General features: G+C 43.7%; 1 long non-coding RNA gene across 2 annotated transcripts in view; it reads right to left on the bottom strand.

The window, feature by feature from the left end:
- LOC124777765 overlaps nt 1-6,990 on the bottom strand; it is a 1,006,492-nt gene extending 999,502 nt beyond the window's left edge. For both annotated transcript variants that reach the window (XR_007015776.1, XR_007015777.1), the window contains exon 1: nt 6,818-6,990. This is a non-coding gene — a long non-coding RNA (uncharacterized LOC124777765). The remainder of the gene's footprint in view (nt 1-6,817) is intronic.
- Between the last annotated feature and the right edge of the window lie 12,364 nt (nt 6,991-19,354).

The following is a 19,354-nucleotide window of genomic DNA, read 5'->3' as shown; positions in this document are numbered from 1 at the left end:
AAATGCGGAGTTGGCATATGCCCATTTGATGTATGGATTAGCACGTGGCGCGGTACGTTTGTATCGAGACAGATTTCAAGAACGAAGGAGTCCCGACAAGAAGACGTTCGAAGCAATTGATCGGCGTCTTAGGGAGCACGGATCATTCCAGCCTATGACTCGCGACTGGGGAAGACCTAGAACGACGAGGACACCTGCAATGGACGAGGCAATTCTCCGTGCAGTTGACGATAACCCCAATGTCAGCGTCAGAGAAGTTGCTGCTGTACGAGTACAAGGTCACCTGTATGGAGAGTGCTACGGGAGAACCAGTTGTTTCCGTACCATGTAGAGCGTGTGCAGGCACTATCAGCAGCTGATTGGCCTCCACGGGTACACTTCTGTGAATGGTTCATCCAACAATGTGTCAATCCTCATTTCAGTGCAAATGTTCTCTTTACGTATGAGGCTTCATTCCAACGTGATCAAATTGTAAATTTTCACAATCAACATGTGTGGGCTGACGAAAATTCGCACGCAATTGTGCAATCACGTCATCAACACAGATTTTCTGTGAACGTTTGGGCAGGCATTGTTGGTGATGTCTTGATTGGGCCCCATGTTCTTCCACCTACGCTCAATGGAGCACGTTATCATGATTTCATACGGGGTAATCTACCTGTGCTGCTAGAACATGTGCCTTTACAAGTACGACACAACATGTGGTTCATGCACGAAGGAGCTCCTGCACATTTCAGTCGAAGTGTTCGTACGCTTCTCAACAACAGATTCGGTGGCCGATGGATTGGTAGACGCGGACCAATTCCATGACCTCTACGCTCTCCTGACCTCAACCCTCTTGACTTTCATTTACGGGGGCATTTGAAAGCTCATGTCTACGCAACCCCGGTACCAAATGTAGAGACTCTTCGTGCTCGTATTGTGGACGGCTGTGATACAATATGCCATTCTCCAGGGCTGCATCAGCGCATCAGGGATTCCATGCGACGGAGGGTGGATGCATGTATCCTCGCTAACGGAGGACATTTTGAACATTTCCTGTAACAAAGTGTTTGAAGTTACGCTGGTACGTTCTGTTGCTGTGTGTTTCCATTCCATGATTAATGTGATTTGAAGAGAAGTAATAAAATGAACTGTAACATGGAAAGTACGCGTTTCCGGATACATGTCCACATAACGTATTTTCTTTCTTTGTGTGTGAGGAATGTTTCCTGACAGTTTGGCCGTACCTTTTTGTAACACCCTGTATGGGTATACTTCTTCCTTACTTTTCACTGCAAGCAATGGCTAGTATCATTCCAATGATTCTGCAAACACATCCGGGATTTCAGAAGACTGTCATTCACCCAACCCGGAAGATATTATGGGCAGAGAAATTGGAGCATCATTAGACAACCAGTTCGAAGGCAAAAGCACCCTAACTGCTCAGCAGAATATTACACAAAAGGATCTGTAGAACATGATCTGTAACGCGGATTTTTGAGTGAAGGAAAGGTAAAACAGCCAGAGGGGCAGCCCTGGACCTATGTTTTATAATGGACTCATGACTTACAGAAAACCAAGGCACATTCATATGTTTCGTCGACCTAAAAGAAGTGTTCGACACTGGAAAACTACACGGTACATCAAAAGAAAGAAAAAGCAGGATGTACAACAGACAAGAGAGAAAAAAAGCGGTGGAAGACGAACTGAGAGGTGCTTCCATTAAAAGGACACATGACAGGTAACCCGTCTTTCTCCTTAACCTTCCTGCCTGCGTATCGAAGAAGCAATGAAGGAAATAAAAGTTAACAAGTGGAATAAAAAATCAGGTGAAAAGGTGTCAGTGAGAAGGTACGCTGATGACATCGCTATCCTTTGTGAATGTGGTGAAATATTACACGGCCAGTTGAAAGTGAATTACAGCCTACTGAGAATAGAATACGGATTGAGAGTAAGCTATAAATGATTAAAATATTGAGGACTAGTTGAATTGAGCCAAATCAAGTATTACAATTCGGGAACAAGTAGTAAACGAGTGAAGTAGTTCTGCTACTCTGGAAGGAAAATAACGCAAGACGGATGAGGTAAAGAGAATATAAGAAGCATTTTGTCACACCCAAGGACAGCTTTTCTCCTTAGCGAAGGCTACTGCCCTTTATTTGAGCAATAATTATATGAAAATTTACTTCCGAAGCACAGCATAACGTCGATTGACCAAAAACCATCCCGTCTGCAACATGCATCTACAAAAGTGTGCTTGAAATTAGTGGACTGACAAAAAAAAGAATCATTGGAAAATATTAAGTAGATGATGGGACAAGATGACGATACGACAGCGAAAAAAAAAAAAAATCTGCTACTGGAACACAAAAAAGGCGAAAACGGTCCTGTGTATGAAAAGGCTCTGGCTGAAAAATGGGTATCGGCTACATCATTCTGCCTTCCTCGGTACCCTTAAAATATTTCCCAAAAAATTTTGCACGCAAGCATATTCGCGGTCACTCACTCCCACTATCTCCCCTAACACCCATTAACATCCACTAGCCCATCGCTGTAGGTCTCTCATACCCATCCACTCCCACTTAATCATTCTCACTCACTTGTTCAGCTCAGCTCATTGCCAGTATTACTTCCACACTGTTCTTTGTCTCGCAGCCACAGTCTCCTTCGTTCTGTCCAACTACTACTACTGTCACTGTCTTCTCACTCCCTCTTACTGCTACTGTCTCATTCATTCCTCTCCACTGCTGCTCTGTCTTCTTACTATCACTATCTCTTCCTCGTCGTAATTGTTATAAACTCTGTATCTAGTTATCACTGGCTCTCACCCGCTTCCACCTTTTTCTTCTCTTTATTCCTCTGCCACTGGGTCCCCATCTTTTCCTCACACTGCCATTGTCTTCTTCGCTGTTTCTACACCACATTCGCTCTGTACTATCTTTCAGTATCTATTAACTCTCTGGCTCTTTCCCTGTACCACTGTCTCCTTCTTTCGCAGAGTAAAAAGTGGCGAGTACCAACGCACGCTAAAACTGTTGGGAAAATTTTTGAAGATGCTGAGGAAAATAGCATGAGGCAGCTGGTACCCCGTTTTAAGTCAGTCTTTTAATAAGCAGGAGCCTTCAGACCCTTTGAGGGAACTGGTCGAGGCCATTAACAAGACGAAGTATAAGAAAAGCGAAGAAAACTAGCCATGACACTCGCCCTTTTTGGTATTATCACTGCGTTACCGAGCCAGGTGGGTCGCTCCTTCTGTGCATGGAACTCGCACACGGAACTGGTTGTATTTTTCGCTGGTTTTCATCTTTTACTCGCTACACCGAGGCATATCACTCATAAGAAAGAAGGCCATGCGTCAGAAAAATTGTGATAGTTATGTGAAACTAAAATAACGTCAAACTCTATTATTTTACACCTTAGACAGGATATTATGCACACGAAAGTTTTGCATGTGTTTCAGCACTCTTCTGATGATAAAGAAAACACTTTATAGCATATTTCTCCATGCAACGAACTTGTTTTTTGGGTGTTTCTTGATAACCGATAAGGAGTTTTGAAAACGGGAAGATTACAATTATAGATAAATGCCTAGATACTAACTTTAACATTTGAACAATTTGTTGAGGTTATTTATCGTGTATATTTTGTCTCATACCGAATTTTACGTATACAGGTGTGCTAACTTTCAAGCTCTGTATCATGGAAACGGATAAAGATAGCAAGAAAATTTTCAAGGTTGTGTGAGATCGGGATCTTTCTGTGCATAGCCGTGTTGAAATCGGCGGCTCGGTTTTGGTATCCAGAAACGATGTTTTCGGGTTTTCTCAAGAGCCGCACATCAACTAAATGGTGCCTCCATAAGCCGCTTGAAGTGCACCGTAGACCACACCTAATGCAAAAAGAACCACCGGTTTGCTCCGTTTGCATAATCTGGAGGAAGTGTGTGGTATTCAGACTGCACTGTAGGATAGTTACAGCAAGACGATCCTCCTCTTTCGTTTACAAATGGCCCTTAGTTCAAAGACTACCGAAACAACTTGATTCTACCTTTCTATCATCAACAGAACCCGATGTATGAGGGCCAGAAAAGTCTCTATTTAATGAGCGGCGTTTTCAGACTGCTATCGTATGGGTACTGGTACTAGAAGAAGCGTTAGAGGACAAATACTGTAGGGTCAAAAACAAATTGGAATTATATTATACAAACATAACGACGTTGGGTGCAAAAGCTTCTGTAGCATGAAGGAGAGAAAACTTTGAAGACAAAGTGAAGCCAATCAAAAGATAGATAAAAAGTGCTTCTATCTTCATGCGCTATCCAGCATCGTTACAAAAAGACACACATATGTTTAAAAAATTCCAGTAGGTATAAGAAAAGCAAATGGCTCTCCCGCATAACACCTTCGGCGATTCGGGGAGGCGCGTCTTCTCAGATTGAGTCCGCCCGGCGGTTTAACTAGGGTCGGCGTACCGACCAACCTGGTTGTGATTTTTAGGCGGTTTCCTACTTCCGACTAGGTGAATACCGGGCAGGCACTCTCTTTCGGGCCGGCCGCGGTGGTCTAGCGGTTCTAGGCGCTCAGTCCGGAACCGCGCGACTGCTACGGTCACGGGTTCGAATCCTGCCTCGGGCATGGATGTGTGTGATGTTCTTAGGTTAGTTAGGTTTAAGTAGTTCTAAGTCCTAGGGGACTGATGACCACAGACGTTGACTCCTATAGTGCTCAGAGCCATTTTTTGAACTCACTTTCGGTCTCAGTTACACGGTCCACAAATACTTCCAAAACGTCCACACAGTTTGGCGTGCGATAGCACTAGACACAGACATAAGGGGTACCCAAGCTCATTCCCAGGGGGAAAAATTGGCGACAGAAAGGGCACCCAGTCAACCCATGTCATTAACATTGCCAAATCGACAAGTAACATTCCGACCCTTTGAAGGAATGGGATGAGGCCATAAACAATAGGAAGTATAAGAAAAGCGAAGAAAACTAGCCATGACACTCGCCTCTTTATGGTATTATCACTGCTTTACCGAGCGATACGGGTCGCTCCGTTTGTACATGGAACAGGGTGCAAATCCTTGTCGAACTCAGCTGGAGAGGTTACTTTTTTGACACCATGGGGGTGTTGAATATTAGTGACAAATTAATACTGTCTATCAAGCTGGTATTCGAATCAGGGCTACATATGTTAAATGTGAACAGCTGCGCACGTTCTAATGAATAAAGAAATGTCTAATCGAGGACTACTTCTTCTCTCGCTTATGGTGCCTCAGCCACTGTTGTCAAATATGACAATTTGTGAGAAGCTGTTCCAGCGGCCTGCATTTGCTTTTTGGTGATGTGCAAGTATTCGGTGACCAGTACCCCATACTCAGTCATCTCGACATCAACCTTCCTTCTCACTTGTCACTTGACAAAGATCGTGGTTCACATCTCGAGCCATTCATGAATTGTTATCGGTGTCCAAGCCCTACATCTTTTTGTTTGCTCTACGAAGTACTCTAAAATGCGGGGCAGAGGGCACTTGTGATTCGACCTGATTTCTTCCAGTTCTGTCCGCAAGTGAAACGTGGGAGGAATACTCATATCTATGCCTTTGTGCAAGTTGATATTTAATTTTTATCTTCACGTTTGGTACGGAAACGGTACTTCACATGAAAAGCTAACTACGGAGGTAACTTGACAACTTGTTACACTTCTTTTTAGCCTTCCTCTTTTACTCTTTTGGAGCCATTTCTTCATGGTAGTGGGACAGTATAAAGAAGATGATTAGGGTGATTAGAATACCCACTCTTTTTCCAATGGCGCAACTGGGTTAACTCTGGCATCCAGGGAGAACGAATTTGAGAAACCTGCCACGCTTTCCCCCACTCCCCGACCCCTACTTTCTATAATCCTAATTGCTACTCCGTCTGTTTGGTTACAGAGATGAACACAAACTTAGAATAAAATTAAATTGGCACAGTTTCTTTCATTAATTCCAATCAACCATCACAAACAAATTGTGAGACTATTCCTCATTATGCATCTGAATAAAATCAGGGAAAGCTTGTTACTGCAATATGATTTAGACATAAGATTAAGACAAAGTGGCATCACGTAAGATATAAACAGATCTGGTGTTTTAGGATAATGAGAGCATTCTTCTGTTTCTTCTTTTTTTTTTTTTTTTTTTTTTTTTGAGACCTGAAGATAGTCGTTATGGACCGGAATCAATAGTCATACGATAATTTGCATGTGATCATTGACTTCTTCATAACTATCTTTATTCTCCACTATTTGGCAGCGTTTTGGACTTAGTTTACTATTATTATTTACAATAAGACATGGAACAACACAGACCAGAGTCTGAATGCTTTCAGCAACAACACAATTCATCCATATTTCGTTGCCGATTAATGCGAAGCCGTAACAAAGAAACCAACATACTTAAAATATACTGTCGACACTTTCGTTGCGTTGGCGGGAACAAGAAAAGAGTGTCTACGTACTAGCGAAAGATAAATCTTATGTTCATCGCAGTCCAGTCTTCTACAGTGCTGAAGATTACTTTTAATGTATCTTCGAACTTCCCAATTTAGTGCCTTCCAATTCTTTCCCTACTTCATTTACTACATCTTTGTCTCCCCCGCATACTTCACTGTCTCTCTTTCTTATGTCTTTTGACGTTGCTCACTTTTATCGCCTATCAGAACCCTTAACTGGAAACAGCGCCCAGGTCACATTTCCCTGCGCCCGTATTCTAATTACGCCGTGTCTACGTCATCTGAAATTTGAGTCTAGTGAAACTGGTATGTCGTGCTCTGGCTGAATGTTTGCTTTCCACGTACCTCTCTGCGAAGAAGATAGCAGGACATCAGATGGTTGATCGGCAAACGTGACAAAAGTGTGGAATGAAGCGTATTCGCGAGTTGTGAAAAACCGTCCTGGGGTTTTAACTTCCCGGCAGACGATATACACGTGGGAAGTGACTATCTTAGGAGAAAGCCCCGTCACTCAGTGGCTCGGCGACGCCGAGGGCAACGTGCGCGCTCTCTGGCGTGCTGACGTCGTGCGTAGCGTGCGCGTGATGCGCTGCGCGGCGCGGCGCGGCGCGTGTCGGCTGTGCGTGCGCTCGGCGGGGCGTCGCGCCGTGGACTGGCCCCGGCACGGCTGCGGCCGCGCGGCTGCGTGCGCATCGCCGTCGCCGAAGACGCGCGAGCCCGGCCGAGCCGCTGTCGCTACTTGTTCTCTGGTGACGTCACACCGTGGGCGTCGTTCAACAAGTGCTACACACCGAAAGAGCACATTTCGTTTCTCCCACCGTTTAGCCAGAACAACGTTCTACACCCACACCCACATCTATGCAGATTCTTCGCAGGACACGGTACAGTACATGGTAGAGGGTACTTAGTACTACTACTGCTTGTGTTCTGGTGACGTCACATAGAGTGCCGATCAACAAGTGCTACACACTCTCCCCGGTGATTCGTTGTCATCTCGAAGAATCTGGTGTACTGCCGGTGGTCCGCTAATGAAGACACTGAGTTACAGTATCGAAACATAGTGTTGGGAGGGCTTGGAGCACTGGCCATACACCCGATTCTACTGGATGACAGAGCCCATTCTCGTCCTCCATTTCGTCACGACCAAAATTCACAGTGACACCCGCGTTCACATACGACCCGCCAAGTTAGCTGAGAGCGCTAATGCGCTGCTTCCTGGACTCGGGTAGGCGAGCCGGCCACGGATCGAATCCGCCCGCCGGATTAACGACGAGGCCCGCTGTGCCGGGACATGGATTTTAGGCGGTTTTTCACATCCCTCTAGGTGAATACCGGGCTGGTCCCCACATCCCTCCTCAGTTACACGACTCACAGACATTTGAAACACACTCGCGCTTTTCCATGATTTACACACGACGCAGACGCAGCAAAAAGTCTAAAAGAAAATCAAGACATAATTCTATTTAATAATCTAAGTTCACCTACCAAATTTAATGATGCAGGGGCAGCTATATTTGATTCCGTCCCTGGGGGTACGAGGTGGCGGCAGGAAGGGCACATTAACATGGCAAATCCTATTTAACAGCGCCAACCCCGCACAAAATGCGGGACAAAGGCGCAAGCGATAGATAGATAGATAGACCTACATTTACATACACACTGGGCGACCAATTGCATATCCATAGTGGAGGGTAATTTGTACAGGTGCACTAAATTAAACATGCCATGTTTTGCTAAGACTATTATCCACAAGAATACGATTTCCTGTTCTATGTTTCCTGGAGACAGCGTTCTGCTACCGTAAGTGTAACAGGTTTATCTACATCTACATGTCCGCTGTTCGTGGTCTTGTGGTAGCGTTCTCGCTTCTCGCGCACTGGGTCCCAGGTGCGATTCTCGGCGGGGCCAGGGATTTTCTCTGCCTCGAGATGAGTGGGTGTTGTGTGTCTTTCATCATCATTCCATCCTCATTCACTCACAAGTTGCCGTAGTGGCGTTAAAGGACATGTGGAGCGGCGGCCGAACAGCCCCTCGAGGGGTCTCCCGGCAACCAATGCCATATGCTCATTTCATTTACATCTACATGATTACTCTGCAGTTAAAAATTAACTGTCTAGCAGAGGGTTCATCGAACCACCTTCAAGCAGTTTCTTTACAGTTCCACTCTCGAAATATGTGCGGGATAAACGACTACTTAAATCTTTCTGTGCGAGCTCTGATTTCTCTTATTTATTATGACGATCATTTCTCCCGATGTAGATCGGCGCCAACATAATATTTTAACAATCGGGGGAGGAAGTTGGTGATCGAAATTACACGAGAATATCCTGCCGCATTGAAAAGCACCTTTGTTTTAATGATTGCCACATCATAACACGTATCATGTCCGTGGCAGACCCTTCCATATTTCTCGATAATATAAAACGAGCTGCCCCTCTCTGAACTTTGTCTTCCGTCATTCCCATCAGATGCGGATCCGACACCACACAGCAATACTCCAGAACAGGATGGACAAGAGTGGTGTAAGCAGCCTCTTTAAAAGACCTGCTGAACTTTCTAAGTGTTCTGCTAATAAATCGTAGTTTTGATTTGATTTCCCCACAATATTGTAGATGTAGACGTTGCAATTTAAGTCACACTTAATTGTAATCTCTAAGTATTTAGTTTTATAGTCTTCACGTTTGTGTGATTTATTGAGTAACCGATATTTAGTCAGCTTCTTTTAGTACTTATCTGGACGACTTCACCCTTTCCACATCTGGAATGGCTCTCCCGGTGTGCACACAGAGTGCACAAGGATTCCTGCCCTTCCTTGTCAGTCATATCTCTACCGCGAGCGATTACGCGCCATAACGCTCGAAACTACCAGTAAACCCACATTCCCTGAGTGCCCAGAGCCTGCGGGACAAGAGGCCCCCTCTGAAACAGGGCGAGTCAGAGTCTATGGCTCAAGGACTTGGTCAGCCACAGATAGAGCCCGAAACCGCTGCGTCAGACGAAGTGCGGCAGTGATATAACATGGAGTCGGTACTGTCAAAGTTCGAATACGCAGGACATTAGCATTCATATGGTCAAAAAGCCTACATTGCATTTAGATGCACGGTGAGATGCGGGCGTTTTATGAAGTAATGGACCAAATTAAATGTCGCATCCACACGTAGTGAAGTGGTACCAACAATTTGATCAAGGCTACTTGGACATGTGCGTGCTGACTTGGTAGGAAGCCCATCGACATGGTCCACGGACATCAGAGTCTCGGAAATCGAGGAACTGATTCACGCCAGTCGCAGGTTTTCCGACATTGAGGACGTCAACACAGCGGTTCTTGAATGGCCCCGTAACAAAGGAGCGGATTTATATCTCCAACGAATATAACGATTGAAATTTTCATCGCTTCTTTATAGAGCCATGGTGACTGTGTTGGACTTCATTTTCATGTATCTGCGTCACTTTGATGTGGAGAACAGCATTCAGTAAAATTTACTTGGCTTGACGTATTAATGTGTAACTTATGATTTGGAGTCCCCTCGTTTTAAGCAAATAATACGTTTGACGTTAGATCCAACTGTTTTCAACAGCGTACAATTCACCAACAGGAAAGCACCTCCTTTTCTTCTCACTGTAAAAAGTCTGCAATTTAAAGCAATTCAGTATCACTGTTGCGTCATCGCTGCAGAAAGGTAGCCTCCGGGTACCCCTAGCAACCTGAAACGCACAGATATCACTGTGCGATGAGAGTGTTGTATGCGCCCATGTAGCGTATTCGTGCCTCCGGAACGTTTCATCGCAGCCGCTCCGCGCAGCAGGAGGGACTCATTAATGGACTAATGGCTATTGGAATGCCAGTAAGGACAGCGAATATAGAAAATTTACTAATGTGCGTATACAGTGTACAGGTGGGCACAATGAAATAATTACTGACGCGCCATTGACCCTTGTTAATTAACGTGGTCTATGGGTAGCGTCTTTGATTCATAATCAAAACGTCTTCGGTCCCGGGTTCGATCCCCGCCACGGCCTAAATTTTGATAAATAATCAGCATTGGCGGCCGAAGACTTCTGGCATAAGAAGTCAGCCTCATTCTGCCAACGGCCTTGTCAAAGAGGGCGGAGGAGCGGATAGAGGTTCAGGGCACTCTCTTGTCCTAGGAGTGGGAAATTGCCCCTAAAGGTGGGAGAATCAGCAATGATCAACGACATGAGGATGCAGAAGGCAATGGAAACCACTGCATTAAAGACACGTAACGTGTATCCACAGGACATGTGGCCTGTAATTGAAGAAGTGTCATGATGATCTCTCCATTGGCAAAAGGTTCCGGAATAGTCCCCCATTCGGATCTCCTGGAGGGGACTGTCAAGGGGGAGGCTACCATCAGAAAAAGATTGAATAATCAACGAAAGGATAACGTTCTACGAGTCGGGGCGTGGAATGTCAGAAGCTTGAACGTGGTAGGGAAACTAGAAAATCTGAAAAGGGAAATGCAAAGGCTCAATCTAGATATAGCAGGGGTCAGTGAAGTGAAGTGGAAGGAGGACAAGGATTTCTGGTCAGATGAGTATTGGGTAATATCAACAGCAGCAGAAAATGGTATAACAGATGTAGGATTCGTTATGAATAAGAAGGTATGGCAGAGGGTGTGTTACTGTGAACAGTATAGTGACCGGGTTGTTCTAATCAGAATCGACAGCAGACCAACACCGACAACGATAGTTCAGGTATACATGCCGACGTCGCAAGCTGAAGATGAACAGATAGAGAAAGTGTATGAGGATATTGAAAGGGTAATGCAGTATGTAAAGGGGGACGAAAATCTAATAGTCATGGGCGACTGGAATGCAGTTGTAGGGGGAGGAGTAGAAGAAAAGGTTACAGGAGAATATGGGCTTGGGACAAGGAATGAAAGAGGAGAAAGACTAATTGAGTTCTGTAACATGTTTCAGATAGTAATAGCGAATACCCTGTTCAAGAATCATAAGAGGAGGAGGTATACTTGGAAAAGGCCGGGAGATACGAGAAGATTTCAATTAGATTACATCATGGTCAGACAGAGATTCCGAAATCAGATACTGGATTGTAAGGCGTACCCAGGAGCAGATATAGACTCAGATCACAATATAGTAGTGATGAAGAGTACGCTGAAGTTCAAGACATTAGTCAGGAAGAATCAATACGCAAAGAAGTGGGATACGGAAGTACTAAGGAATGACGAGATACGTTTGAAGTTCTCTAACGCTATAGATACAGCAATAAGGAATAGCGCAGTAGGCAGTACAGTTGAGGAGGAATGGACATCTCTAAAAAGGGCCATCACAGAAGTCGGGAAGGAAAACATAGGTACAAAGAAGGTAGCTGCGAAGAAACCATGGGTAACAGAAGAAATACTTCAGTTGACTGATGAAAGGAGGAGGTACAAACATGTTCCGGGAAAATCAGGAATACAGAAATACAAGTGGCTGAGGAATGAAATAAATGGGAAGTGCAGGGAAGCTAAGACGAAATGGTTGCAGGAAAAATGTGAAGACATCGAAAAAGATATGATTGTCGGAAGGACAGACTCAGCATACAGGAAAGTCAAAACAACCTTTGGTGACATTAAAAGCAACGGTGGTAACATTAAGACTGCAACGGGAATTCCACTGTTAAATGCAGGGGAGAGAGCAGATAGGTGGAAAGAATACATTGAAAGCCTCTATGAGGGTGAAGATTTGTCTGATGTGATATAAGAAGAAACAGGAGTCGATTTAGAACAGATAGGGGATCCAGTATTAGAATCGGAATGTAAAAGAGCTTTGGAGGACTTACGGTCAAATAAGGCAGAAGGGATAGATAACATTCCATCAGAATTTCTAAAATCATTGGGGGAAGTAGCAACAAAACGACTATTCACGTTGGTGTGTAGAATATATGAGTCTGGCGATATACCATCTGACTTTCGGAAAAGCATCATCCACGCAATTCCGAAGACGGCAAGAGCTGACAAGTGCCAGAATTAAAGCACAATCAGCTTAACAGCTCATGCATCGAAGCTGCTTACAACAATAATATACAGAAGAATGGAGAATGCGCTAGGTGACGATCAGTTTGGCTTTAGGAAAAGTAAAGGGACGAGAGAGGCAATTCTGACGTTACGGCTAATAATGGAAGCAAGGCTAAAGAAAAATCAAGACACTTTCATAGGATTTGTCGACCTGGAAAAAGCGTTCGACAATATAAAATGGTACAAGCTGTTCGAGATTCAGAAAAAAGTAGGGGTAGGCTATAGTGAGAGATGGGTCATATACAATATGTACAACAACCAAGAGGGAATAATAAGAGTGGACGATCAAGAACGTAGTGCTCGTATTAAGAAGGGTGTAAGACAAGGATGTAGCCTTTCGCGCCTACTCTTCAATCTGTACATCGAGGAAGCAATGATGGAAACAAAAGAAAGGTTCAGGAGTGGAATTAAAATACAAGGTGAAAGGATATCAATGATACGATTTGCTGATGACATTGCTATCCTGAGTGAAAGTGAAGAAGAATTAAATGATCTGCTGAACGGAATGAACAGTCTAATGAGTACACAGTATGGTTTGAGAGTAAATCGGAGAAAGACGAAGGTAATGAGAATTAGTAGAAATGAGAACAACGAGAAACTTAACATCAGGATTGATGGTCACGAAGTCAATGAAGTTAAGGAATTCTGTTACGTAGGCAGTAACCAATGACGGACGGAGCAAGGAGGACATCAAAAGCAGACTCGCTATGGCAAAAAAGGCGTTTCTGGGCAAGAGAAGTCTACTAATATCAAATACCGGCCTTAATTTGAGGAAGAAATTTCTGAGGATGTACGTCTGGAGTACAGCATTGTATGGTAGTGAAACATGGACTGTGGGAAAACCGGAACCGAAGAGAATCGAAGCATTTGAGATGTGGTACTATAGACGAATGTTGAAAATTAGGTGGACTGATAAGGTAAGGAATGAGGAGGTTCTACGCAGAATCGGAGAGGAAAGGAATATGTGGAAAACACTGATAAGGAGAAGGGACAGGATGATAGGACATCTGCTATGAGATGAGGGAATGACTTCCATGGTACTAGAGGGAGCTGTAGAGGGCAAAAACTGTAGAGGAAGACAGAGATTGGAATACGTCAAGCAAATAATTGAGGACGTAGGTTGCAAGTGCTACTCTGAGATGAAGAGGTTAACACAGAAAAGGAATTCGTGGCGGGCCGCATCAAACCAGTCAGTAGACTGATGACAAAAAAAAATTAACGTCACAGAAAATGCTAGAAATAGCTACTGTCGACGTCTATTCAGAGCTGTGCTCTACTTATCGAACTCTTGAGACATGCGTAGCATATCTGCGTGAGGGATGGCAGCAAAAGCGTTTTCGATACTTTGCTGTAGCTCCTCCAGTCTGTGAGATTTTTTGAGTGCAGTTGATTCTGCAATTAGCGCTACAGGGAAAGAGATCAGCCGATCGAGGTGGCCAGGAGGTTGCACTGCCTGTGATGATTGTCTTGTGGGAAAATTGTCAAGGTGGTGTGCGCCGTTGCATCGTCTTTCTATAAATAGCCATACAGTCGTTCATCTTTTGTGAGTTGATCCACATGTGAATTAAACAGTTTCTGCGCATACTGGTTATTCCACATGTGAATTAAACAGTTCATGGCGTACTGGTTATCGGTCTAATGGAAGAATGGTTTTACTATGGGGACATCTGACATTACACTACAAACACCAGTCTTGAGATTATGAAACGGCTCCTCTAAACACTAATTGGGAGTTTCTGGTGCATGTTCCGTGAGTTCACATGCCATGAAAAGGTGAAACAGGCATCTGAAGAAAAGAAAGACTGAGAATCCAGAAGTCCTCATTCCACTTCAGGCAGATACCGATTGGTGCACTGAAACTACGGTTGCCAGAATTTTCTGTGACGGGAAGTTCTCCTGCTTATTAATATGCGGCAATTCCGTGTCAGTCCTCAGTTTTCGGAGCAGTTTTATTTTTTCAGTTTGAGGTTATATCTGAGCCTTCAACATTCCTTGTGGATGTGAGAACGATCTGCACCAGTTGACCTCCCTGATAGACAGATCACTCCCCATGGTCTCACATGCATCTAATGAAAAAGGTGTCATGCATCAGATAATTAATAAGACATAGATGGCCCAGCAAAAACATGAGACATGGGTACTTTAATTCACACAAGCTAGCAAACAGGGTATTCATCTAATTACGAAATGAAACAGTGCTCTACTCTATATTTACCTCCGGCTTGTTACAGTATTCACGGTTGACATACATGAGTTTGATCATAACAAATACAGGGAATGAGAAAATGGCTAGAAATGTAACATGTGACTATGTCGTCAAGGTTTGGATAAAGCAGATACATACACATAATGCGCCGATTTTCCGCACGAATGTGTTCGGCCGTGAGTGTTAAGGTCGATATTGGCCTCACCAGAGATACTGGGGTGCCGAGTTGACGGCGGGTGGCCCTCTGCGGACGAGGAATGGAGGGTAAGAGAGTACCGAGCGAGAAGGACAGAACGGAAGAGTGGTGGGGTCCGGAGGGTCTGAATTATGCATTAATAGTTTTGGCACTCTGTGGTAATGAGCTGATGGTGAAACCGAGACGCTTGGGAATTCAACGCTACCTTGGAACGACAAGCCGTGGGCTTTGCAATTGTATGGACGCAATTTACGGCGAGCTGTGGCCGATGTCGTTTGTGGGTGTTTTGCCACGGCGGATAAACAAGGCAGCGTGGGCCCAACCTGAACACGCTGTGCTGTAGCATGTTTGCCCACAGTAAGGATGTCATGATATTGGAGAAGAAAGCAGTGGAATACGGTACGTGTATTAACCTTCAGTGACTTCTGAGGTGTTAGTTTAATTAAATTTGTGGTTACTGAGCAGTAACTGTCACTTTTCAAAGGAATTTACGATTGTGTAAAAGTGTGGCCAATGCCGGATGGGCGTTGTAATAAAGTTATTGTATTTCTTTTTTGTAAACATAATTTTCTGTTATCAGGTTTACTCATTGGACAGATTTGAAATTATCAGTTCCGCGCTGTAGTTCAGAGGCTTATAAGTACTGGAATTTGACAAATATGCTATCTGTGAGTTTTGGATATGGTTTTATGTCTGCGTGTTAAATGAAACTGAATTTTGAAGTCTGTAAGGTACCTTCCTACCATTACGATTTTGTAAGTTTTTATTTGGGAATGATATTGTTTGCTACTGTTATTGATTGAAAATTTAGTACTCTACTAATTAAAGGTACAGTTATTTAACCAGCCTTTCTATGAAGTGTTTTAAGACTTGTTTTTAAGTGAACTATTATTAATAAATTACGTAAATCAGTAATGTTGTATGAGCAGTTATTGAAGGCACCCGTCTCCACAACCAATCAACCATGGCCATTTGGGAACGGGCACTGATGTAACATTAGGGGACTAGAGGCTCTTTATTAAGTTGTGGCAACGCTAATCCTGTTGCTTGTCGTTCTTGTTGAAGTGTCTAGTCGCCCCTGAACTAAATACTAATTTCGCAGAATAATTTATCGATAGTTAAATCCGTGACGATTTCTCAGCGATTGCCTATGCCTATGAAAAGGAAGAAACAATTACAGATGCAACTAAAATTTCGGACTTATTCCTGAAGAACCTCCAGACACTCCTGGATTCTTAAATATATTTAGATCTAACCGCCTGCACTCTCGCTCTCTGATAGCCAACGCTGTCACTTCTCACCATACACAGGTTTCCGATGAAAGAAGTGACCATCGTGCTCTGCCGCAGATTATGACAAACAAGATGAAGTCTCCTCCCTCGAGATCTGAAGTCTTCCTTCTATCGACAGCCACGACGAAGTGTTGTGTCTTGAGCCAACGAGGAGATTAGAGGTCATCCAACTCACGAACTCACGTAAAGCGGCGACTAAGAGGCGGCGAAAGGCGGAAAGAACTTATGTTCATAAAGCAGGTCAGCCATTTCTCATGGCATGGAAAGATGTCTTCAGTTAAAACTTCCGGGCTGATAGGCCGTGGTCGATGTATAAAAGTCTCACCTGACATTTCGTCTCCGACTGCGGGAGACATCCTTCGAGGTAAAGTGCCGCTTTACCATGGAGGATGTCTCCCGCAGTCGGAGACGAAATGTCAGGGGATACTTTTATACATCGACCACGGCCTATCAGCCCGGAAGTTTTAACTGAAGACAATGCTGGCCGTAAAAGCCTACATTCTATCGCTAACTGTGTCTCGCATATTTTACATCGAAATTAAGTGATAAATGAAGTTCCTTTGAAGTTTGCTTTGATTGAGATGCCCCTTACTCGTAAAAATCGCAACTTTCTGCCAAGTGTTGGTGTTCTTCATGCCACTGAAGTATTTGTGTCACTGCTGGCTTGGACCCATACCACAAAAAGCGCAAATCATTAAGCGAAACTGGCAAGAAGGTACTTGGTCGTCGCCGGCTCCTGACAAGTGCCAGTGTTATGAGGTAGTTTTCCAGAATGGATCCGCAATGTATGCAGATTCACAATATTCAAATTAGAGATCACCTGAGTATTCAACTGATCTTAAATGTACATGTGATCGTTACTTGCAGTAGTATAAAAATGGGTTTGCATACTACTGGGAAGTGAGGAATTGTTTTCAAAGCGAAGTGGGCGACATGGCCAGTGAAACGAACGCCGGGATGGCCGCACACACCATTGAGCTTCTTCGCAGAAGCGGCCACGCTTGGTGTTGTAAGTAGGCCGTTTAGGTTTTTATGTTAGTAACGCCACGTAGCTCTTCGTATGAAAATCACGGACTGTGCTGTGTGCAGTCTGTGGCTGGTTTACATTGTTAGAATATTTGCTGTTGTAGCGTTGGGCAGTTGGATGTGAACATCACGTAGCGTTGCGCAGTTGGAGGTGAGCCGCCAGCAGTGGTGGATATATATATATATATATATATATATATATATATATATATATATATATATATATATATATATATATATATGATGACTTATTAAGGTAAGTCAGATTGCGTTGCGCTAAAAATATTGTGTGTCAGTTTAGTGATGATCAGAATTAGTAAAGAGAGAAATGTCTGAGTATGTTCAGTTTTGCTCAGCTGTTTGAAAATCAAATAACGTAAGAGGTTTACTAACACAGGAATTCATAAATTTTCCTAAGGGGATGGATCAGTGTCAGTTGCACAAGGGCTAGAAACCGGCACGACCTTTCCTGACTCCCTGCGAAAACCACTGGAAAAATTCAGCAACAGGGAGAGCTTCCTGTCATGACCACTTTCGAAAACGCTTTATGAGATGGAGTGAGGAAGCTCTTTTGTTGCCTAACGAACGTAGAAATGGCTTTTGGGAGATGACGGGCGAGTGAAAACAGTGTCTCGTGGGACGCTACCGAAAGCGCAGCTTTTACGCAAATAACTTTGTTTGAGAATATTGGAAGGACAGACTTGCTTCATATGGAACTTCATCCCAGAGTGACTGAGAGCACGAAAATGCCGAAAGGAAGCTCCTTTATTTGCTGATGACTGAGAGAGAGCGAGGAAGAAATTTTATCTTAGCAAACCGTTAGAATAGTTTCATAGGTTAAGGAAGCTAAACATAGTCAAGGGAAGGGGACGTTTGCTTTCACACACAACTTCTTAGTAGTCGGAGCTAGCCAGTCAGGGCTAGCTAGTAACGAAAATGGTGGTAAAGTGATGCTTCCTCGACAGACGCCGTAGCACAGAGCAAGCAGCATTCAACTGCTGCTCTTCACGTCCTGGTTGTCTCGCAGAACTCCTTTGCAGATTTTCGACTTATGGTGCCATCTTAAAAGGAAGGACGCTGGCGTTAACGCAGAGTGAGGTGGCAGCACTTCTGCCACCAACAAAAACAATATGGGAAGACCGAGCAGCGTATGTGTGAGATGTAGGAAGAATTATATTGTTTCACACCTTTAACATCTGAAAACTTCAGTCTTATGATTTGCTCTGAAAGTCATGGACAGTTCGCTTCTAAATTACACAACAGGGACGAGGAACTATCACCCATGTTCAGCAGTCTTTTCTTTACCAACTCATTTCACGGCGTTCACTCAGTTCTTACACAATTTATTTTCAGTTTTCCCCCAGCCCCTGTATCAGATTATCTGTATTTACACAGGTTTCCTTATTGGGATGTTGCCACAGGATGCCTTTATGAAATATTATTCAGGATTAAACATTTTTATCGTAATTATGAATAAATAAACGACATGGTTACTAACAGAGTTTCGTTCAATTTAGAAACCACATAAATTTTTATTAATTTGAAAAAATCCTTCACAAGACCGGAGCCCGTTACCTGCATCCCTGTGGTCCCTGAGGCTTAGATAGTCCTCTGAAATTGCAGCTTTCAGCCCCTAGTGTCTTTCTAATACTGGTTGGTCCAACTGCCTTGGCTCATCATGCCCTCAACTGAACTGCAGAAAAATTCGTGTTAGTCCTCCACCAAGAGAAAGGAATTAATATGACGTTAGATGGCTGCGTTCAGCAGTCACTGATGTTATTGATTAAATTTGTTAATTATATTTTACGAAAATATGGGAGATAAAATCAGGAAGTACTGATTAGCAATCAAATTACCATTAGCATATTCGGGTTGGTCTGGTAATGTAGGTACTGTACTTCTCTGCAACGTCAGTTGTAAGATGTGCAAATTATTGAATGTACAGGTTATTTACGGGGGGATACAGGGTGCACAAATTTAGTACTGCTACTTCAGCCGGAAACAACGCCTCTCAGCTGCCCATCCATTTCATGACAGATATGGATATGTTACAGAAGGCTGCTTAAGGACAATACTGGAACTCATCAGTCATAGTGGGTGACAACTGCTGTACTTCCACTCTCT

Source organism: Schistocerca piceifrons, chromosome 2 (genome assembly GCF_021461385.2).
Source record: "Schistocerca piceifrons isolate TAMUIC-IGC-003096 chromosome 2, iqSchPice1.1, whole genome shotgun sequence".
In the NCBI taxonomy this organism is placed as follows: Eukaryota; Metazoa; Arthropoda; class Insecta; order Orthoptera; family Acrididae; genus Schistocerca; species Schistocerca piceifrons.
Note: the sequence above shows the minus strand (reverse complement) of the source record. Positions and strands in the feature narration are given on the sequence as shown.